At 41.0% G+C, this 24740-nt stretch overlaps 1 pseudogene; it reads left to right on the top strand.

Annotated features, from left to right (window-relative positions):
- Window positions 1-23750, top strand: part of LOC138431446 (melanoma antigen preferentially expressed in tumors-like) — a 621360-nt pseudogene extending 597610 nt beyond the window's left edge.
- Window positions 23751-24740: the final 990 nt, after the last annotated feature.

The raw sequence follows: 24740 nt of genomic DNA, 5'->3' as shown, positions 1-24740 counted from the left end.
GTACAATGTCACGAACCTCATTCCATAGTTCATCAGGCACTCTATCTATGAGATCTAGGCCCTTAAATCTATTTCTCACTTCCACTGTATAATCATAAGGGATTTGATTTAGGTCATACTTAAATGGTTTAGCGGTTTCCCCCACTTTCTTCAATTTAAGTCTGAATTTGGCAATAAGTAGTTCATGGTCTGAGCCACAGTCAGCTCCTGGTCTTGTTTTTGCTGGCTTTATACAGTTTCTCCATCTTTGGCTACAAATAATATAATCAATATGATTTCGGTGTTGACCATCTGGTGATGTCCATGTGTAGAGTCTTCTCTTGTGTTGTTGGAAGAGGGTGTTTTCTATGACCAGTGCATTTTCTTACCAAAACTATTAGTCTTGCCCTGCTTCATTCTGCATTCCAAGGCCAAATTTTCCTTTTACCCCAGGTGTTTCTTGACTTTCTGGCTTTGCATTTCAGTCCCTTTTAATGAAAAGGGCATCTGTTTTGGGTGTTAGTTCTAAAAGGTCTTGTAGGTCTTCATAGAACCGTTCAACTTCAGCTTCTTCAGCATTACTGGTTGGGACATAGACTTGGATTATAGTGATATTGAATGGTTTGCCTTGGAAACGAACAGAGATCATTCTGCCATTTTTGAGACTGCATCCAAGTACTGCATTTCAGACTCTTTTGCTGACCATGATGGCTACTCCATTTCTTCTAAGGGATTCCTGCCAACAGTAGTAGATATAATGGTCATCTGAGTTAAATTCACCCATTCCAGTACATTGATTCCTAGAATGTTGACGTTCACTCTTGCCATCTCTTGTTTGACCACTTCCAATTTGCCTTGATTCATGGACCTGACATTCCGGGTTCCTATGCAATACTGCTCTTTACAGCATCAGACTTTGTTTCTATCACCAGTCACATCTACAGCTGGATATTGGTTTTTCTTTGACTCCATCCCTTCTTTCTTTCTGGAGTTATTTCTCCACTGATCTCCAGTAGCATATTGGACACCTACTGACCTGGGGAGTTCCTCATTCAGTATTCTATCATTTTGCCTTTTCATACTGTTCATGGGGTTCTCAAGGCAAGAATACTGAAATAGTTTGCCATTCCCTTCTCCAGTGGACCACATTCTGTCAGACCTCTCCACCATGACCCACCCATCTTGGGTTGCCCTGCGGGCATGGCTTGGTTTCATTGAGTTCGACAAGGCCGTGGTCCCAATGTGATTAGATTGACTAGTTTTCTGTGAATATGGTTTGTAAGTGTGTCTGCCCTCTGATGCCTTCTTGAAACACCTACCATCTTACTTGGGTTTCTCTTACCTTGGGCATAGATTATCTTTTCTCTGCACTCAGCGTGACCGAGAGGAGCTACTCCACGTCCGAGGTCTGGGGCAGCAGCCGAGAGTGCAAGGGGGCGACAGCACAGGAACAGCCAAGAGGAGCCACCCCTCATCTGTGGTCAGGTGCACTGGCCGGGAGGAGTCACCCCGTGTACAAAGCCAGGGTCAGGGGCCGGGAGGAACCACCCCACATAGGAGGCCAGGGTCGGGGGCTGGAAGGAGCCACCCTGCATACGAGGCCAGGGCCAGGGGCCGGAAGGAGCAACCCCATGTCTGAGGCCAGGGACTGCGGCCAGGAAGAGCCACCCTGTGCCAGAAGCTAGAGGCAGTGGCCGGGAAGATCAAACCATGTCCAAGGAGTGGTGGCTACACTGGCGCAGGAGGGCCTAGAGGAGCTATCCCATGTTGAAGGTCAGGAAGGGTGGCGGTGAGGAGATACCCTTACACCCATAAAAGATGTCATTTTCATCATAGGGGAATGAAATGCAAAAGTAGGAAGTCAAGAGATACCTGGAGTAACAGGTAAATTTGGCATGGAGGACAAAATGAAGCCACTTAAATAGAATTTTGCCAAGAGAATACATGGCTCATAGACAGCACTCACTTCAAGCAACAGCAAAGACTCTTCACATGGACATTACCAGATGGTCAATACTGAAATCAGGTTGATTCTTTTCTTTGCAGCCAAAGATGGAGAAACTATATACAGTCATATAAAATAAGACTGGGATCTATTGTGGCTCAGATCATGACCTCCTTAATGCCAAACTCAGACTTAAACTTAAAAAAGTAGGGAAGCTACTGGACTATTCAGGTAGGACTTAAATCATACCCCTTATGATTTCACAGTGAAAGTGACAAATTGGTCCAAGGGGTTAGATCTGATAGAAGGAATTTCTGAGTACTATGGACAGAGGCTTGTGAAATCATACAAATGGCAGTGACCAAGACCATTCTTAACAAAAAGAAATGCAAAAAGTCAAAACAGTTGTGTGAATATGACTTAAAAACTGCTGAGAAAAGAAGAGAAGCTAAAACAAAGGGGAAAGGGAAAGATATATCCTGTGAATGCAGAGATTCAAAGAAGAGGAAGGAGAGATAAGGAAGCCTACCTCAGTGAACAATGCAAAGAGATAGAAAAATAATAAAATGAAAAGACAAGTTATCTTCAGGGAAAATTAGAGTTATGAAGGGAATGTTTCATGCAAAGATGGTCAAAATAAACAACAAAAATTGCACAGACCTAACAGGAGCAGAATATATCAAGAAGCAGTGTCAAGAATACACAAAAGAACTATACAAAAAGGATCCTCAATATCCACATAACCACGATGGTGTGATCATTCACCTAGAGCCAGACATCTTGGACTTTTAAGTCAAGGCATCCTTAGGTAGCATCAGTATGGAGAAAACTAGTCGAGCTGATGGAATTCCAGTAGAGCTATTTCACGACTAAAAGATGATTCTATGAAAGGGCTACACTCAATATGCCAGCTAATGTGAAAAACACCAGTTGCTACAGGACTGGAAAATTTCAGTTTTCGCTCTAATCCTAAAGAAAGACATTACCAAAGAATGTTCACACTACCACACATGTGCCCCCATGTCAAATGGTAGAAACATAATGCTAAAAATTCTCCAATCCAGGCTTTAACTGTTCATGAACAATGAACTTCCACATGTTCAAGCTAGATTTAGAAAATGGTGAAGAATAAAAGATCAAATTGCCAACATCCGTGAGATCATTAAAAAAGCAAGAGATCCAAAAAAAATTAATAATAATAATACTTCTGCTTCATTCTTCATACTGAAGCCTTTGTCTGTGGCAATCACAACAAACTGTTTAAAAAATTTAAAGTGAAAAAATTAGACCACCTGAAATGATTCCTGAGAAATCTGTATCCAGGTCAAGAAGCAACAGGCTATGGGACAACAGGCTCCTTCCAAATCAGGAAAGTATTATGCCAAGACTGCATACGTTCACCCTGTTTATTTAATTTCTTTGCAGTGTACAGCATGTGAAATGCCAGGCTGGATGAAACATAAGCTTGAATTAATACTGCTGGGAGAAACATAGAGAAGTAAATGACATCACGCTTATGGCAGAAAGTGAAAAAATAAAGAGCCTCATGATGAAAGTGAAAGAGCAGAGTGAAAAATATGGCCTAAAACTCAATATTCAGAGAATTAGATCATGACATCTGATATAGTCACTGCTTAGCAAAAGGATAGAGAAATAATGGAAAAACAATATTTTGGGGGTTCCAAAATTACTGCAGATGTTGACTGCACCATGAAATTAAAAGAGGCACTCATGGGAAGAAACCTATGACCAAATTAGACAGCATAGTGAAAAGCAGAGACATTGCTTTGCCAGCAAAATTCCACATAGTCAAAGCTATGGTTTTTCTAGCAGTCATGTATGGATGTGAGATTTGGACTCTAAAGATAGCTGGGTGCGGAAGATTTGATGCTTTTATTTTATTTTATTTTTATTATTTATTTACTTATTTTTATTTTGCTTTACAATACTGTATTGGTTTTGCCATACATTGACATGAATCCGCCATGGGTATACATTAGTTCCAAACCCTGAACTCCCTGGGCCATTCCAGTGTACCAGCCCCAAGCATCCTGTATCCTGTAACGAACCTAGACTGATGATTCGTTTCTTACATGATAGTATACATGTTTAAATGCCATTCTCCCAAATCAGCCCCCCATCTCCCTCTCCCACAAAGTCCAAAAGCCTGTTCTATACATCTGTGTTTCTTTTGCTGTCTTGCATACAGAGTTATAATTACCATCTTTCTAAATTCCATATATATATATATGTTAGTATACTGTATTGGTGTTTTTCTTCCTGGCTTACTTAACTCTGTATAATTGGCTCCAGTTTCATACACCTCATTAGAATGGATTCAAATATATTATTTTTAATAGCTGAGTACTACTCCATTGTGTATATGTACCACAGCTTTCTTATCCACTCATCTGCTGATGGACATCTAGGTTGCTTCCATGCCCTGCCTATTGGTGAAGACTCTTAAGTGTCTCTTGCCCTTAAGGAGGCTAAATAAATTAATCCTGAACATTCATTGAAAGGACTGATTTGAAGGTGAAACTCCAATAATTTGTCCACCTGATGTGAAAAACTGACTCATTTTAAAAGACCTTAGTGCTTGGAAACATTGATGGCAGGAAGAGAATAGGATGACAGAGGATGAGATGGTTGGATGGAATCATCTACTCGATGGACATGAGTTTGAGTATGTTCTAGGAGTTGGTGATGGGCAGGGAAGCGTGGCATGCTGCAGTCCATGGGGTCACAAAGAGTTGGACACGATCCAGAGACTGAACTGTACTAAGCTCAAATGTAGAATCACCTACATTTTTACATGTGAATATACTGAAGCTGGATTTACTACATGATATCTTGCATTTTTTATTTCACTTCATGAAAATATAGAAGCAGTTTTTCTCACATGAAAGGTGGAATTCTCTACACCTCATGTATGAAAATCTGTGTGGTGTTTCTATACCATTAAACGTGGAAATGTGTATATTTATCATATGAAAATCTTGGCAATGGCTTTCTGAAGATAAGGAGAACCAGTATGAAATTTCAATTTTCTCTATTGGACAAATGAAAATGTGGACACCACTCTTTCTTTATAAAGTAGAGAGTGTTTGCATTTCTCAAACATATATCAAAACAGAGTTTGTTCCATGAAATGTGTAAATTTGTGATCAGAATGGAGATTTTCCTATAAAAACATGGAAATCTTTATATTTCATATGAAACACTGGTTCTTCAGCTACAGAAACACCTATGTTCCCTGTTTGCCTATTTCCCTCTGCCTTAAATATTATTTTTGTCTACCTGTGTGAGGTTGTTTTCTGTGTTTTTGTATTTTTTTCTGTGTGGATGTGTGTCCTTCCACAGCTGATGAAGAGATGAAAGAGACAGATCACAAGATGTGTAGCAAGCAGAAGGATCTCTCTTTGTTTACACGAAAAACCATTCAATAGTACGATAATCCAAGCCTGTCTCCTGACCAGTACACTGAAGTAGCTGAAGTGGAACACTTGTATGAAGACTTACAAGTCCATCTAGAACTAACATCCAAAAAAAAAAAAAAAAGTCCTTTCCATCATAGAGGAATGGAATGCAAATGTACAAAATCAAGAGATACCTGGAGTAACAGACAAATTTGGCATTGGAGTACAAAAGGAATCCAGTCAAAGGCTAGCAGAGTTCTGCCAAGAGAACACACAGCTTATAGCAGGCACTGTGTTCCAACAACACAAGAGAAGATTCTGCACACAGAATCACCAGATGTTCAATACTAACATCAGATTGATTATTGTCTTTGTAGCCAAAGATGGAGAAGCTATACACTGTTTCAAAAACAGGACTGTGATTTGTCTATGGTTCGGATCATGGACTTATTGCCAAATTCACACTTAAGTTAAAAAAAATAGGGGAAAGCATTCGATTCCAGGTAAGACCTAAATCAAATCCCTGAGAGTACACAATGAAAGTGAGAAATAGATTCAAGGTATTATATCTGAAAGAAAGAGTGCCCGAGGAACTAAAGGCAGAGGTTTGTGACACTGTACAAGAAGCAGTGATCAAGACCATCCTCAAGAAAAAGAAAAGCTATATATGACAAACCCACAGCAAACATTATCCTCAATGGTGAAAAATTGAAAGCATTTCCCCTAAAGTCAAAAACAAGAAAAGGGTGCCGACTTTCACCACTACTGTTCAACATAGTTCTGGAAGTTTTGGCCACACCAATCAGAGCAGAAAAAGAAATAAAAGGAATCCAAATTGGAAAAGAGGAAGTAAAATTCTCACTGTTTGCAGATGACATGATCCTCTATATAGGAAACCCTAAAGACTCCACCAGAAAACTACTAAAACTAATCAATGAATATAGTAAAGTTGCAGGATGTAAAATCAACACACAGAAATCTCTTGCATTCCTATACATTAATAATGAGAGAGTAGAAAAAGAAATTAAGGAAACAATTCCATTCACCATTGCAACGAAAAGAATAAAATACTTAGGAATATATTTACCTAAAGAAACTAAAGGTCTATATATAGAAAACTATAAAACACTGATGAAAGAAATCAAAGAGGACACTAGTAGATGGAGAAGTATACCATGTTCATGGATTGGAAAAATCAATATAGTGAAAACACGTATGCTACCCAAAGCAATTTACAAATTAAATGCAATCCCTTTCAAGCTTCCAGCGATATTTTTCACAGAACTAGAACAAATAATTTCACAAAACACCTCGAATAGCCAAAGCAATCTTGACAAAGAAGACTGGAATTGGAGAAATCAACTTGCCTGACTTCAGGCTCTACTACAAAGCCACAGTCATCAAGACAGTATGCTACTGGCACAAAGAGAGAAATATAGATCAATGGAACAAAATAGAAAGCCAAGAGATAAATCCACACACCTATGGACACCTGATCTTTGACAAAGGAGGCAAGAATATTCAATGGAGTAAAGACAATCTCTTTAACAAGTGGTGCTGGGAAAGCTGGTAAACCACTTGTAAAAGAATGAAACTAGATCACTTTCTAACACCACACACAAAAATAAATTCAAAATGGATTAAAAATCTAAATGTAAGACCAGAAACTATAAAACTCCTGGAGGCGAACATAGGCAAAACACTCTGCGACATACATCACAGCAGGATCCTCTATGATCCACCTCCCAGAATTCTGGAAAGAAAAGAAAAAAGAAACAAATGGGATCTAATTAAGATTAAAAGCTTCTGCACAACAAAGGAAAATATAAGCAAGGTGAAAATACAGCCTTCTGAATGGGAGAAAATAATAGCAAATGAAACAACTGACAAACAACTAATCTCAAAAATATACAAGCAACTTATGCAACTCAATTCCAGAAAAAATAAACGACCCAATCAAAAAACGGGCCAAAGAACTAAATAGACATTTCTCCAAAGAAGACATATGGATGGCTAAAAAGCACATGAAAAGATGCTCAACATCACTCATTATTAGAGAAATGCAAATCAAAACCACAATGAGGTACCACTTCACACCAGTCAGAATGGCTGCGATCCAAAAATCTGCAAGCAATAAATGCTGGAGAGGGTGTGGAGAAAAGGGAACCCTCCTACACTGTTGGTGGGAATGCAAACTAGTACAACCACTATGGAAAACAGTGTGGAAATTCCTTTAAAAATTGCAGATAGAACTGCCTTATGACCCAGCAATCCCACTTCTGGGCATACACACCGAGGAAACCAGAATTGAAAGAGACACATGTACCCCAATGTTCATCGCAGCACTGTTTATAATAGCCAGGGCATGGAAACAACCTAGATGTCCATCAGCAGATGAATGGAGAAGAAAGCTGTGGTACATATACACAATGGAGTATTACTCAGCCATTTAAAAGAATACATTTGAATCAGTTCTGATGAGATGGATGAAACTGGAGCCGATTATACAGAGTGAAGTAAGCCAGAAAGAAAAACACCGATACAGTATACTAACACATATATATGGAATTTAGACAGATGGCAATGATGACCCTGTATGCAAGACAGCAAAAAAGACACAGATGTGTATAGTGGACTTCTGGACTAAGAGAGAGAAGGAGAGGGAGGGATGATTAGGGAGAATGGCATTGAAACATGTATACTATCATGTAAGAACCAACTCACCGGTCTATGTCCAATTCAGGATACAACATGCTTGGGGCTGGTGCACGGGGATGACCCAGAGGGATGTTGTGGGGAGGGAGGCTTCACGTTTGGGATCACATGTACACTGGTGGTAGATTCATTTCAATGTTTGGCAAATCCAATACAGTATTGTAAAGTAAAATAATGTAAAAATGAAAATTAAAAAAATAAAATTAAATAAAATGAATATAACCATGAAGAAAAAAAAAAAAGAATTCAAAAATGAACAATCGTTTTCTAAAGATGCCTTTCAAATAGATTAGAAAAGGAAAGATATACCCATTTTAAGGCAGAGTTCCAAAGTATAGGAAGGAGAGATAAACACTTCTTGAGTGATCAATGCCAAGAAATAGAGGAAAATAACAGAATGGGAAAGATAAGATCTCTTCAATAAGTTAGAGACACCAAGGGAATATATCATGCAAACCTGGTCAAAATAAACGACATAAATTTCATAGACTTAATAGAAGCAGAAGATATTAAGAAGAGGTGGCAAGAATACAGAGAATAACTATACTAAAAGGGTTTTCATTAACCGGATTACCCTGATGTTGTGATTACTCACCTAGAGCCAGACATCTTAAAATGTGAAGTCAAGGAGTCCTTATGGAGCATCCGTATGAACAAAGCTTGTGAAATTGATTGAATTATACTTGAGTTATTTCATAGCTATGAGAGTGCTTCACTCAATATGCTACCAAATTTGGAAGACTAAACAGTGGACACAGGACTGGAAAAGTGGACACAGGACTGGAAATGTCTATTCCAATTCCATAGAAAGACAATGTCAAAGACTGTTCATACAACCACACACTTGTCCTCATCTCAAAGGGAAGCAAAGTAAGGTTCTAAGTTCTCCAAGCCAGGATTCAACAGTATATGAACCATGAAATTCCAGATGTTCAAGCTGGATTTAATAAAGACAGAGGAACAAAAATTCAAATATCCTACATGTGTGGGATCACCCAAATAAGGAGAGCTCAAAAAAAAATCTACTTATTTTTCATTGTTTATACCATTGAGTTGGTGACGCTATCCAACCACTCATCCTCTGTCATCCCTTTCTCTTCCTGCCCTCAGTCTTTCTCAGCATCAGGATCTTTTCCATTGAGTTACTTGTTCACATAAGGTGGTCAAAGTATTTAAGTTTCAGCTTCAAAATCAGTCCTTCCAATGAACACTCAGGACTTATGTCCTTTAGGATGAACTGGTTGAATCTCCTTACAATCCAAAGGACTCTCAAGAGTCTTCTCTATCACCACAGTTCAAAAGCATCAATTCTTGGTGCTCAGGTTTCTTTATAGTCCAAATAACACATCCATACATGACTACTGGAAAATCATAGACTTAACCAGACAGATATTTTTGGCAAACTAATATTTCTGCTTTTTAATATGCTGCCTAGATTGGTCATAGCTTTCCTTCTAAGGAGTGCATTTTTAATTTAATGGCTGCAATCAACATCTGCAGTGATTTTGGAGCCCTTCTCCCCAAACAAAATCAAAATAATGTCAGCCAGTATCCACTGTTTTCCAATCTATATGCCATGGAATGATGGCACTGGAGACTTCGATTTTAATTTTCTGAATGTTGGGCTTTAAGCCAATTTTTTCACTCTTCTCATCACTTTAATCAAGAAGCTCTTTAGTTGTTCTTCACTTTCTCCCATATGGGTGGTGTCAACTGCATCTCTGAGGTTATTGATATTTGTCCCAGCAATCTTGATTTCAGCATTTGTTTCCTTCAGCCCAGCATTTCTCATGATGTACCCTGCATAAGTTACATAAACAGGATGACAATTTACAGCCTTGACATACTACTTTTCCTATTTGAAAACAATCTGTTGTTCCATGTCCAGTTCTAACTGTTGCTTCCTAACCTGCATACTAGTTTCTCAAGAGCCAGATCAGGTGCTCTGGTATTTCTGTATCTTTGAGAATTTTCCACAGTTTATTGTGATCCACAGAGTCAAAAGCTTTGGCATAGTCAATAAAGCAGAAATAGATATTTTTCTGGAACTCTTGCTTTTTCAATGATCTAGCAAGTGTTGGCAGTTTGATCTCTGGTCCCTCTGCCTTTTCTAAAACCACATTGAACATCTGGAAGTTCATGGTTCACACATATTTGAAATCATGGCTTGAATAATTTTGACCACTATTTACTAGCGTGTAAAGTGAGTGCAATAGTGCAGTAGTTTGAGCATTCTTTGGCATTGCCTTTCTTTGGGTTTGGAATGAAAGCTGACCATTTTCAGCCCTGTGGCCACTGCTGAGTTTTCCAAATTTGCTGACATATTGAGTGCAACACTTTCACAGCATCACTTTTAGGATTTGAAACAGCTCACCTGGAATTTCATCACCTCCACTGGCTTTGTACATAATGATTCTTCCTAAGGTCCACTTTGACTTCCCATTCCAGGACGTCTGGCTCTAGGTGAGGGTAAGTGATCACACCATTGTGATTATGTAGGTCATGAAGATATTTTTCATACACTTATTTTGTGGCTTGCCACCTCTTATTAATGTCTTCTACTTCTGTTAGTTTCACACAATTTCTTTTCTTTTTTGAGCCAATCTTGGCATGATATGTTCCCTTGGTACCTCTAATTTTCTTGAAGAGACTCTAGTATTTCCAATTCTATTGTTCTCCTATATCTCTTTGCATCGATCTCTGAGGAAGGCTTTCTTACATCTCCTTGCTATTCTTTGGAACTCTGCATTCAGATGTCATATCTTTTCTTTTCTCCTTTGCTTTTGGCTTCTCTTCTTTTCACAGCTCTTTGTAAGCCCTTCTCAGACAGCCATTTTGCTTTTTTTGCTTTTCTTTTTCTTAAGGATGGTCTTGATTCCTGTCCCCTGTACTATATCATAAAACTCCATCCATAGTTCATATGCACTGTACAACATGCTAAATGCCAGGCCTGAAGAAACACAACCATGAATCAAGATTGCTGGGAGAAATATCAACAGCCTCAGACACTGAGGTGAAATCACTCCTATGGCAAAAGGTTAAGAAAATGTGAAGAACTTCTTCATGAAAATGAAAGAGAATGAAAAATTTGGGTTAAAACTCCACATTCAGAAGACCAAGATCCTGATATCTGGTCCCATCACTGCTTAGCAAATGGATGGAGAAAAAAATGGAAATACTGACACACTTTATTTTGGACGGCTCCAAAATTATTGTAGATTGAGACTGCAGCCATGAAATTAAAAGACACTTAGCACTTGGGTGAAAAGCTGTGAATTACCTAGACAGCATATTCAAAAGCAGAGACATTGCTTTGCCAGAAAAAGTCCACCTGGTCAAAGTTATAGTTTTACAGCAGTCATATATAGATGTGAGTTTGGATTGTAAAGACATCTGAGTACAGAAGAATTGGTGCTTTTAAATTGTGGTGTTAGTGAAGACACTTGAGAGTCTCTTAGGCTGCAAGGAGGCTAAAGGAAATCAGTCCTGAATATACACTGGAAAAACTGATGCTGAAGCTGAAACTCCAATAATCTGGACCCCTCTTGTGAAGAATTGATTCATTAGAAAAGACCCTGATGCTTGGAAACATTGAAGGCAATAAGAGAAGAGGATGACAGATGATGAAATGGATAGATGGCATCACCGACTCAATGGACATGAGTTTGAGTAGGCTCTGGAAGTTGGTGATGTACAGGGATGCATGACATGCTGCAGTTCATGGTGGTCACAAAAGTTGAACATGGCTGAGACACTGAACTGAATTTAGAATTACCTACATTTTTACATGCAAATATAGTGATGCTTGTTTTCCTCAATGATATATTGTATTTTTTATTTCACTTTATGAAAATTTGGAAGCTGATTTTCTTATGTGAAATGTGGACTTCTCTATATCTCATATATGAATCTGGGTGGTGGTTCTCTACCATTAAATATGAAATTCTGGATATTTCATATAGGAAAATCTTGGCACTGCTTTTTGAAGATATGGAAACCCATAAGAAAATGGATTATCTCTATTGAGGAAATGAAAACTTGGGCACCACTGTTTCATCATGAAGTAAAGACTTTGTTGTATTTCTAATAAGATATACCAAAACAAATTACTGATTCCATGAAGGGGGCAATATTTTGTATTTACTGTATCAAAAACTAGATGCTAAGCCTCCATCATGGAATTTGAACTTCTCGTGTGGATCACAAAAAAACAGTGGAAAATTTGAAAGATATGGGAACACCAGACTACCTGACCTGCCTCTTGAGAAATCTATATGCAGGTCAGGAAGCAACAGTTAGAACTGGACATGGAACAACAAACTGATTCCAAATATGAAAAGAGTACATCAAGGCTGTGTATTTTCACCCTCCTTATTTAACTTCTATGCAGAGTACATGATGAGAAACCCTGGACTGGAAGAAGCACAGCTAGAATCAAGATTTCTGGGAGAAATATCAATAACCTCAGATATGCAGATGACAGCTCCCTTATGGCAGAAAGTGAAGAGGAACTAAAAAACCTCTTAATGAAAGTAAAAGAGGAAAGTGAAAAAGCTGGCTTAAAGCTCAACATTCAGAAAATGAAGATCATGGCATCTGGCCCCATCACTTCATGGGAAATAGATGGGGAAACAGTGGAAACGGTGTCATATTATTATAATTTTGGGGTGGGGGGCGTGCTCCAAAATCACTGCAGAGGGAGACTGCAGCCATGAAATTAAAAGGCGCTTACTCCTTGGAAGAAAAGTTATGACCCATCTAGATAGCATATTGAAAAGCAGAGACATTACTTTGCCAACAAAGGTCTGTCTAGTCAAGGCTATAGTTTTCCCAGTGGTCATGTATGGATGTGAGAGTTGGAATGTGAAAAAAAGCTGAGCACAGAGGAATTGATGCTTTTGAACTGTGGTGTTGGAGAAGACTCCTGAGAGTCCTTTGGACTGCAAAGAGATCAACCCTGGGTGTTCTTTCAAAGGAATGATTCTAAAGCTGAAACTCCAGTACTTTGCCCACCTCATGCAAAGAATTGACTCATTTGAAAAGACTGTGATGCAGGGAGGGATTGGGGGCACGAGGAGAAGGGTACGAGAGAGGATGAGATGGCTGGATTGCATCACTGACTCAATGGATATGAGTTTGAGTGAACTCCGGGAGATGGTGATGGACAAGGAGGCCTGTCGTGCTGTGATTCATGGGGTCACAAAGAGTCGGACAGGACTGCGTGACTGAACTGAGCTGAACTGAACTGCTTACCTCAAGGAACATTAAAGAACAAGCACACACCCCAGAGTTTCCATGTCTCCCTGGAAAGCAATCTCTACACTTGAGCCAGCAAGTTCAGTACAAGAGAACCCACAGGTATTCTCCAATAAAACAGAAACACAACAGTGAATATTATAAAAGGTGGTGCACGAAGCCATACCAAACCCACAAACTCCCCAATGCACAATCCATGTACAATTCATTGGACTTCAGAGAGAAGAGTTACAGATCCCCCTGCCACTGCACAGATACAAATTCACTGAAGCATTAAACCTTGACAAGTCACTGGTCCCATCCCACCCACAAAGAGCAGTTTCCACAACACAATGGAGCCATGCCCTCCAGCCTGCAGAAAGGGGACCCAAACCTCAGCAATCAAGATGAAATGAAACAGGAGAGAAATAAGCAGCTGGTGACGGTAAATGATAAAAACCCCCCAACACAAACAAAAGAGGTGATAGGAAGTTTTCCTGAAAAAGAATTCAGAATAATGAGAGTAAAGATGACCAAAATATTGAAAACTTAGTAGAGTTGCCAGTAAATGCACCAGAGGCCTCGGATGAGAAGAAATAAACATGTTTACCAGGGATATAGAAAGAATAAAGAAGACTCAAGCAGTAATCATCAATGCAATAACTGAGATTAACAATCTGGAAGGAACCAATAGTAGAACAACTGAGACAGGGAAAGAACTAAGTCTAAGGAAAATTGGAAGTGGTCAAACAGGAGATGGTAAGAGTGAATTTTGATATTCTGGGAATCAGCAAGCTACAATGGACTGGAATGAGTGAATTTAACTCACATGAACCTTATGGCTACTACTGTTGGCAGGAATCCCTTAGAAGAAACGGAGTAGACATCATGGTCAACAAAAGATTGAAATGCAGTACTTGGATGCAATCTCAAAAACGACAGAATGATCTCTGTTCATGTCCAAGGCAAACCATTCAATATCATGGTAATCCAAGCTTATGTCCCAATAAGTAATGCTGTAGAAGCTGAAGTTGAATGGTTCTGTGAAGAACTACAAGACCTATTAGAAGTAACACCCCCAAAAGATTTCCGTTTTCATTATAGGGGACTGGAATGCAAAAGTAGGAAGTCAAGAAACACCTGGGGTAAAAGGCAAATTTGGCCTTTAATACAGAATGAAGCAGGGCAAAGACTAATAGAGTTTTGCCAAGAAAATGCACCGGTCATAGCAAACACCCTCTTCCAACAACACAAGAGAAGACTCTACACATGGACATCACCAGATGGTCAACACCAAAATCAGATTGATTATATTATTTGCAGCCAAAGATGGAGAAGCTCTACACAGTTAGCAAAAACAAGACTGGGAGCTGACTGTTTTTGCCAAATTCAGGCTTAAATTGAAGAAAGTACAGAAAACCACTAGACCATTCAGGTATGACCTAAATCCAATCCCTTATAATTATACAGTGGAAGTGAGAAATAGATTTAAGGGCCTAGATCTGATAGACGGAGTGCCTGATGAACTATGAATGGAGGTTCTGAAATTGTACAGGAGACAGGGATCAGGATCATCCCCATGGAAAAGAAATACAAAAAAGCAATATGGCTGTCTGGGGAGGCCTTACAAATAGGTGTGGTAAGAAGAGAAGCGAAAAAGCAAAGGAGAAAAGGAAAGATATAAGCATCTGAATGCAGAGTTCCAAGAATAGCAAGGAGAGATAAGAAAGTCTTCCTCAATGATCAATGCAAAGAAATACAGGAAAACAACAGAATGGGAAAGACTAGAGATCTCTTCAAAAAATTAGAGATACCAAGGGAACATTTCATGCAAAGATGGGCTTGATAAAGGACAGAACTGGTGTGGACCAAACAGAAGCAGAAGATGTTAAGAAAAGGTGGCATTAAACACAGAAGAAATGTACCGGGTGGGGGGGGGGGGGAGAAGTCTTCAAGAGCAGACAATCATGTTGGTGTGATCACTCATCTAGAGCTAGACATTCTGGAATGTGAAGCCAAGTCTGCCTTAGAAAGCATCACTATGAAGTCCAGTTGAGAAATTTCAAATTCTGAAAGGTGATGTTGTGAAAGTGCTGCACTCAATATGGCAGCAAATTTGGAAAACTCAGCATTGGCCACAGGACTGGAAAAGATCAGTTTTCATTCCAATCCCAAATAAAGGCAATGCCAAAGAAAGCTGAAACGACTGCACAATTGCCCTCATCTCACATGCTACTAAAGTAATGCTCAAAATTCCCCAAGCCAGGCTTCAGCAATATCTGAACTGTGAAATGAGACACAGTGTGGTGCACACACACAAAAAAAAAACTGGAAAAGTTCTGATTGGGGCAATGAGAAATGTCCCATGATTAGAAATATAGGTTTCCTGATGGAGAACACCAAATAAAAAAGGGAGTGGGGTACATGGAAAATTCTTGAGGAAGTAAAAGTTGAAACCACCCTTAAATGAATGAAGATGCAAACAATGGGACAAAAGACAGAAAAACTGACCACTTCAAAACTGGGAAAGGAGAGTGACAAAGTTCTATATTGTCACTTGTTTATGTGAATCATATGCAGAATATACTATTAACATAGCAGGTGACTGAATCACATGCTGGCATCAAAGTTGTTGGGAGAAACGTCAAAAAGCTCAGGTACATAGATGGTAATACAGAAACAGAAAGTAAAGAGGAAATAAAGAGCCTTTTCATGAAGGTGAATGAGTAGAGTGAAAAACCGTGCTGAAAACTTAACATTCATAAAAACAAAGATAAGTGCAACTGGTTCCCATCACTACTCAGCAAATAGAAAGGGTAAACTTGTGGAAACAGTGACAAGCTTAATTATCTTTGGTTCCAAAATTACTAAGAATGGTGACTGTAGTTATCAAATTAAATGTCACTTGCTTTTGGATGTAAAAGCTATGACAAACATAGACATTGCATTATAAAGAAGACACACTACCTTACTGAATTCTCAATAAATAAAACAAGTTAATTAGGGGAAGAGTAGAGGCTATGGGATGTTGTTGAGTAATGTATACAGATTTTGATTGCTAATTTATTTAGCATCTCTTTATTGATAATTCAGTAAGTAGGTAAAATGCATCATTTGGCAGGCACTATGTCTTAGCTGATTTGCAAGATAATATGGAAACTTGGGTAGACATGAAACATGTAGAGGAATTGCATATCTGTTGTTAACTTGGTAGGAAGGAAGACATATTCTTTCCAGCCCCAAGCAAGTGCTTAGGAAAAGTGAAATATAGCTTATTATGACTGAAAATTCTGAAAGATGATGCTGTGAAAGTGCTGCACTCAATATGCTAGCAAATTTGGAAAACTCAGCAGTGGCCACAGGAATGGAAAAGGTCAGTTTTCATTACAATTCCAAAGAAAGGCACTGCCAAATAATGCTCAAACTACTGCACAGCTGCATCATCTCACATGCTAGTAAAGTAATGCTCAAAATTCTCCAAGCCAGGCTTCAGCAATACGTGAACCATGAACTTCCTGATGTTCAAGCTGGTTTTAGAAAAGACAGAGGAAGCAGAGATCAAATTGCCAACATCTGCTGGATCATGGAAAAAGCAAGAGATTTCCAGAAAAACATCTATTTCTGCTTTATTCACTATGCCAAAGGCTTTGACTGTGTGGATCACAAAAAACTGTAGAAAATTCTGAAAGAGTTGGAAATACCAGACTACCTGATCTGCCTGCTCTGAAACCTGTTTGCAGGTCAGGAAGCAACAGTTAGAACTGGACATGGAACAACAGACTGGTTTCAAATAGGAAAAGGAGGACGTCAAGGCTGTATATTGTCACCCTGCTTATTTAACTTATATGCAGGGCACATCATGAGAAACCCTGGGCTGGAAGAAGCACAAGCTAGAATCAAGTTTGCTGGGAGAAATATCAATAACCTCAGATATGCAGATGGCACAACCCTTATGGCAGAAAGTGAAGAGGAACTAAAAAGCCTCTTGATGCAAGTGAAAGAGGAGAGTGAAAAAGTTGGCTTAAAGCTCAACATTCAGAAAACGAAGACTGGGGCATCACTTCATGGGAAATAGATGGGGAAACAGTGGAAACAGTGTCAGACTTAATTTTCTGGGGCTTCAAAATCACTGCAGATGGTAACTGCAGCCATGAAATTAAAAGACTCTTACTCCATGGAAGAAAAGTTATGACCAACTTAGATAGTATATTCAAAAGCAGAGATATTACTTTGCCGACTAAGGTCCATCTAGTTAAGGCTATGGTTTTTCCTGTGGTCATGTGTAGATGTGAAAGTTGGACTGTGAAGAAGGCAGAAGGCCGAAGAATTGATGCTTTTGAACTGGGGTGTTGAAGAAGACTTTTGAGAGTGCCTTGGTCTGCAAGGAGATCCAACCAGTCCATTCTGAACATCAGCCCTGGGATATTTTTGAAAGGAATGATGCTAAAGCTCAATCTCCAGTATTTTGGCCACCTCATGTGAAGAGTTGACTCATTGGAAAAGACTCTAATACTGGGAGGGATTGGGGGCAGGAGAAGAAGGGGACAACAGAGGATGAGATGGCTAGATGGCATCACTGACTCTATGGACGTGAGTCTGAGTGAAATCCGGGAGTTGGTGATGGACAGGGAGGCCTGGCATGCTGCAATTCATGGGGTTGCTAAGAGTCGCACATGACTGAGTGACTGAACTGAAATGAACTGATGACTGAAAATATTTTTCCTGATTATAGCTCTAGAAGTTCAGTGAAACAGATAGATAATGAAGCTAAGAAGGGAAACAGATGTCATGTCTCCCAAGAACTCATTACCATGCTCTGATACTGCATTCTCCACAAGGATATAAGTCTGTCTTTGCAGGAACAGCAAAGCAATATCAAAATATCCATTAAGAAATATAGGGTGGTGTCTTGATGGGAGTAAATAAAGGCATGACATAGGAGAGCAGAGCAAGAATGACCTTTTATAATGCCTCTTATAAAATGCCTATATTTTGCTGATTGTGGTGCAATCTTTCAATATGGCATTTTATCATTGGTATCCCAGTCATGCTATGATAGTGATCATGATCACTGAGTAGACTTCATCTACATTTTACCCTTTCTGCCATAAGGGTGGTGTCATCTGCATATCTGAGGTTACTGATATTTCTCTGAGCAACGTTGATTCCAGCTTGTTCTTCTTCCTGCCCAACATTTCTCATAATGTACTCTGCATATAAATTAAATAAGCAGGGTGACAATATACAGCCTTGATATTCTCATTTTCCTCTTTTCAACCAGTCTACTAATGGAATTTAGAAAGATGGTAACAATGACTCTATATATGAGAAACTGTATAGACACAAATGTACAGAATAGTCTTTTGGACTCTGGGAGAAGGCGTGGGTTGGATGATTTGAGAGGATAGCATTGAAACATGCATATTATCATATGTGAAACAGATCTCCAGTTTGGGTTCAATTCATGAGACAAGGTGCTTAAGGCTGGTGCCCTGGAATGACCCTGAGGGATGGGATGGAAAGGGAGGTGGAAGGAATGTTCAGCATCAGCAACACATGTAAACACATGGCTGATTCATGTCAATGTGTGGGAAAACCCACTACAATATTGTAAAGTAATGTGTTTGTCAATGCCAGGGACATGGGTTTCATCTTGGTCTGAGGATATCACATATGCTGCCAAAGTAGATAACCCTATTTGCCCCAACTACCTAACCTGGATGTCCTAGAGCTTCTGCTTTGAAAGAGAAAGTACTGCCATGAGAAGCTCGTTCACTGCAATGAAGAGCAGTCCCCACTTATTGCAACTTGAGAAACATTGTGCACAGCGTTGAAGACTCAGTGCAGCCATAAATAAATAAATAAATTCTAAAAATTATAAACAAACTATAGCTATGCAAATTTCTTTCATGTAATATAAAATTCTTGTATTTCATTGAATATCCAGATATTGAATTTACTACTTGAATTATGGAATTCCTATATTTCAAGTGAAAAACTCAAGGGCACTATTCCTAAAGGAAATATAAATTCTCTATATTTCACATGCAAATAACTTGGTGTAGTTCTCCAAAGCAGGCTTCAACAATATGTGAACCGTCAGCTTCCAGATGTTCACGCTGGTTTTGGAAAAGGCAGAGAAACCAGAGATCAAATTGCAAACATAGGTGTAGGGTTTCCTATATGATTCCCTAATTTTCACATAGGAAAGTCTAGGTGTTAATCCTATTTAAAAGTTAGAATTCTCTCTAACTCACATGTGAAATTCAGGATGGTATGGTTCATACTGAAAATGCAGAGTTTCCTAATTTTGTATAAAAATATGGGTGCAGATATTCTTAGTTGAAAAATGTAAATTTCTGAATTTCAGTTCTTTACCACTGAAGCTACCAGGGAACTTTAATAGTTTTTGGAAAACCGCCAAGATTTTCTAAAATTAATACCTCAAAGATATGTCTTTTTCATCATAGCTGACTGTGATGTAAAAACACGAAGTCAAAAGATACCTGGAGTAACAAGCAAGTTTGGACTTCAGGTGCAAAATTATGCAGAACAACGGCTAAAGGCCAAGTTCTGCAAATGCAAAGGTTTAAAATGGACACAGAGACAGACAGTGTTCTTGGGCTCCAAAATCCCTTGGGACAGTGATTACAGCCATGAAAATAAAAGACTCTCACTCCTGGGAAGAAAAGCTGTGACAAACCTAGATATAATATACTGAGAAGTAGAGACATCACTTTGGCGACAAAGGTCCATGTAGGAAAAGCTAAGATTTTGTTTCTGGTTTTTGTTTTTTTTTTTTCCAGGAGATATGTACAGATGTCCATCTTGTGTGACCCTACACAGCATAGTTTAGTTTCACTGAGTTAGACAAGGCGGTGGTCCATGTGATGGACAGATTAGGGTCCTGTGATTGTTGTTTCAGGGTTTCTGCCCTCTAATGTTCTCTATCAACATCTACCAGCTTAGTGGGATTTCTCTTACTTTGGACATGGAGTATCTTTTCACTGCTGCTACAGCAAAGCACAGCCACTGCCCCTTACCTTGGACATGGGATATCTCCACTTGACTGCTGGCTGCTCCAGTGCAACAGAGCCACAGCTCGCTGCTCCAGAGAATTTGGAACTCAGCAATGGCCAAGGGAATGGAAAATGTCAGTTTTCATTCCAATTTCAAAGAGAGGTAATGTCAAAGAATACTCAAACTACTACACAATTGCAGCCTATGTTTGTAATTTGATCCAGCCTATGTTTGCAATTTGATTTCTGGTTCCTCTGCCTTTTCCAAAACCAGCTTGAACATTTGGAAGCTGACGGTTCACATATTGGTGAAGCCTGCCTTGGAGAATTTTCAGTATTACTTTATTAGCACATGTTGCTGCTGCTGCTGCTATGTCACTTCAGTCATGTCCAACTCTGTGTGACCCCATAGATGGCAGCCACCAGGCTGGCTGGATTTTTCTAGGCAAGAACACTGGAGTCAGTTGCCATTTCCTTCTCCAGTGCATGAAAGTGAAAAGTGAGAGTGAAGTCGTTCAGTCATGTCTGACTCTTAGTGACCCCATGGACTGCAGCCTACCAGGGTCCCTTATTGTGGGGACCAAGGTGGGCCCAGAAGCTGGAGGAACTGTGGCATGAGGAGTGCAGAGCATTTGAGGGGTGTTGGTACCCATCAGCCTCTGCACAGCTCAGTGCATCCCCCATGGCCCAACAGGTGGCAGAAGCTGAAGGTGCTGGACTTGTGCCAGAACACCCAGCAGGACTTCTGGACCCTGTGGTCTGGCATTAAGGTCAGCAAATTTGATCACTGCTGGAGCCCAAGCCGATCCAGCCCATGCAGAAGAGGCACAAGGTGGAAGCTCATTTGGGGCTGAAGCCAGCACAGGGCCCTGTGGACATGCTGGTCTACCAGTGCCTCAAGGAGGACACCCTGGATGAGACCCTCAGCTAACTCCTGAACAAGGCCAAGCAGAGGAGGAGCGTGCTGCAGATATGTTGCCAGAAGATCAGAGTTTTTGCCAATGCCATGCAGAGCATAACAAAGATCCTGAAGGTGGTGCAGCTGGACTCTGTCCAGGACCTGAAGGTGAACTGCACCTAGAAGCTGGCCATGCTGGGCAGGTTCATGCCACACCTGGGACAGATGGAAAACCTGTGCCTGCTGCTGTCTCGCATCCATGAGTTGCCGCACACTGCTGCTGACCAGGAGGACCAGCTCACCGCCCAGTTCTTGAACCTGCCCCACATGTAGGAGCTCTACCTGGACTCCATCTCCTTCCTCGAAGGCCGCCTGCACCAGGTGCTCAGGTGAGGTGTGGCACCAGCTTTGAAGACCAGAACGCACCTCTCTCATTTTCTTACCATCAGGGTGTCTATTTACGCCCGACGGGGACATTGCCAGTGTTCATGGGCCATTTGGAAGTCCTCACGATGCCACCACTCTGTCCCCGAGCATCTTGTCAGGTCACCTCCCTGGTTAGGGTCAGAGGTGAGGCTCAGGTTAGATGCTGTCAAAGGAGACTTCTTGCTGGTAGTCCACATAGTGGGGGGTCAAGTGTGATTTCCTTGGGAATTCCTTCCGAGAGAGTGATGTCTTAGCAGAGATGATGACAGAAAACTAAGTGAGAAGGACATTGGTCCATCAGGTGTGAAGTTTGAAGTCTGAAGCTCTGTCTCTCCCTCCCACCTGCCGCTTCTGTTCTGAGCTTTTTTTGGGCTCCATGTGAGCTGTGGGAAGTGGGTGATTCTGGAGATGACAAGGAGGGATCAGTTCAATACAGTTGTCACTCAGTCATGTCCAACTTTTGTGACCCCATGAATTGCAGTATTCCAGGCCTCCCTATCCATCACCAACTCCTGGAGTTCACTCAAACTCATGCCATCGAGTTAGTGATGCCATTCAGCCATCTTATCCTCTGTCATCCCCTTTTTCTCCTGCCCCAAATCCCTCCCAGCATCAGAGTCTTTTCCAATGAGTCAACTGTTCTCATTAGGTGGCCAGAGTACTGGAGTTCAGCTTTAACATCATTCTTTCCAAAGGACACCCAGGGCTGATCTCCTTTATAATGGACTGGTTGGATCTCCTCATAGTCCAAGGGACTCTCAAGAGACTTCTCCAACACCACAGTTCAAAAGTATCAGGATCAGGAAGGGAAAATTGTGGATCCTTGACAGTCCAGAGAAGATTAAAATTGAAATGAGCATCATTGTTGAAGTTGCTCCAATCTCTGTAAGTCCAAATTACAATTACTATTTTCCTTTAAGACTGCTGAATATATAGGAAATCCTCAGTAACAGGTCACCCCTTCTGCCTTAAACACAGTGATAAAAACTGAGAGGATGCAGCCTAGTCTGTCTGTATGAGTGAGTTGCATTGATTCCCTTTTGCCAGCTATGAACTCCAAATATTAGGAATAAATATGTTCACTGAGAAACCAAAAAAAAAAAAGAAAGAAAGAAGAAGGAAAAAAAATTGTAGGTGGTGATGGACAGTTTGTGGCCCCTGAATATCTGGGAGATATTTACTCAGGGATCATCTGTAACTGCTGGGACCCAGCAGCCTATGTCCACTGCATTCAGCCTGCTGTTTAATTCAACAAGTCATGTCCTGTAAAAAATCTTAATTCCTGCAAACCAAATATTAGCTGAAATAGGCAAATGACATTTGTTTACTGTTTGTTTCCCACATTGAAAATAGTTCATCATTTTATGCAGGGGGAAATCATACCCATGTGAGCAAGATCTTTCCCCCAGACGATCCCCTGCCTTCCAGTCAAGAAGGTGAGAGGCCAGCTCCAAGCCAGTGAGATGTCCTGTGTTCCAGTGAAACAGGTCTCTCCTCCCCAGTTCCTCTGCCCACCCTCTCTGCCCCTGGGACAGACTGCCCTGTCACTCGCCAGATGCCTGAAGACCCCTCTGGAGACCCTGTGGATCACCAACTGCCTGATTTTGGAGTCAGACCTGATGTACCTATCACAGTGCCTGAGAGTCAGTCTGCTGAAGGACCTGGGCCTCAGTAGGGCCAATCTGACCAGCTTCTGCTTGGAGCCCCTGCAGGATCAGATTGAGTGGACCTCAGCCACACTGCAGGACCTGGACCTGGAAGAGTGTGGCTTCAGCACCCTCCTGCTGTCCCTGAGCCACTGCTCCCAGCTCACCACCTTCAGCTTCTGCAGCTACCCCATCTCCATGCTGTGATGGAGAGCCTGCTGCACCACACCATGGGGCTGAGCAAGCTGAGCTACATGCTGTACCCCACACCCCTGGATAGTTGTGAGGATGTATGTGGCACCCTCTACCTGGGCCTCCTGGCTCAGTCACCCCCAGATCAAACAGCTGCTGTTGGAGCCTGAGCAGCCCAGGATTGTCAGTTTCAGCACCATCCCCCATCCACACCACGGTGACCAGATCTTCTATGACACTGAGCCCATCCTGTGCCCGTGCTACATGTCCACCTAACCCAGCACTCAAGTTTCAGGCTTTGTCCCCGGCACTGGCACACTGCCACCCAGACCTCAGTGGGTATAGAAGGAACACAAACCACAGTTTCAGACAATTGTTCAGTGCATGCGGGAAAAGGATGGGTGATTTAGAGTGGGCAGTGGGAAGGACTTTGTGGGAGTTTTGGATAGATGTGTTCTTACAAAGTTAGAAACATGAATCTGAATTTTGGAGGGGGGATTTTGGGCTTTGGACATTGATGTGGTTGTTACCCCTCTGTCGGATTGCTACAAAGAAATAAAGAGAAGTTCAATGTCAATCATTGGGTGTCCTCTGCAATATGTGACCATGATTCTCCCCTTTAAATTAATGACTCTCCTATTAGTGTTTAAATAAAAGGGCCTGAACGTGAGTGGAGCCTAGATGCTCTCTGATAGGCAAGGATCAGCTACAGGAGTTCAGGGCTCCATTGACTCACTCTCTATGGTTCTCATTTCCAGGGCATCCACCTCCTCACTTATTTCTGAGGCTGTTCAACCTGTCATCATATACAAGGTGTGTCCTCGGGGCCTGGAACGGACTAAGTGTCCAGGAGTGAGCATGGCTGGAGGGAACCTTCTTCCAAGGGACCCTCATGGGTAACCCCACCCAAACCCTGGACTCGAGCATTTTTTCCCAGTGGATCTAGCTGATGCAAAACCTCCATCTTGGACTGTGGGCAGTGCCAAGATGGGTTCACTGTGCATCAGGCCCGGAGTCCTGGGGGATATTCACTAGCAGACCATCTGGAGCCTCTGGGACCTACCAGCCCTTGTGCACCTTTCTACTGATCAGCCATATCTGCCTGTTTGGAACTCTATGGATTGTAACCTGCCAGACTTCTCTGCCCGTGGAATTCTACTGGTGAGAACACTGCAGTGGCTAGCCATTCTCTTTCCCAGGAGATCTTCCCAACCCAGGGATTGAACTTGGGTCTTCTGTGTTGCAGGCAGATTCTTTACCATCTGA

The sequence above is a fragment of the Ovis canadensis genome, chromosome Y (genome assembly GCF_042477335.2).
Source record: "Ovis canadensis isolate MfBH-ARS-UI-01 breed Bighorn chromosome Y, ARS-UI_OviCan_v2, whole genome shotgun sequence".
Lineage (NCBI taxonomy): Eukaryota > Metazoa > Chordata > Mammalia > Artiodactyla > Bovidae > Ovis > Ovis canadensis.
This window is presented reverse-complemented; position numbering and strand designations above follow the sequence as displayed.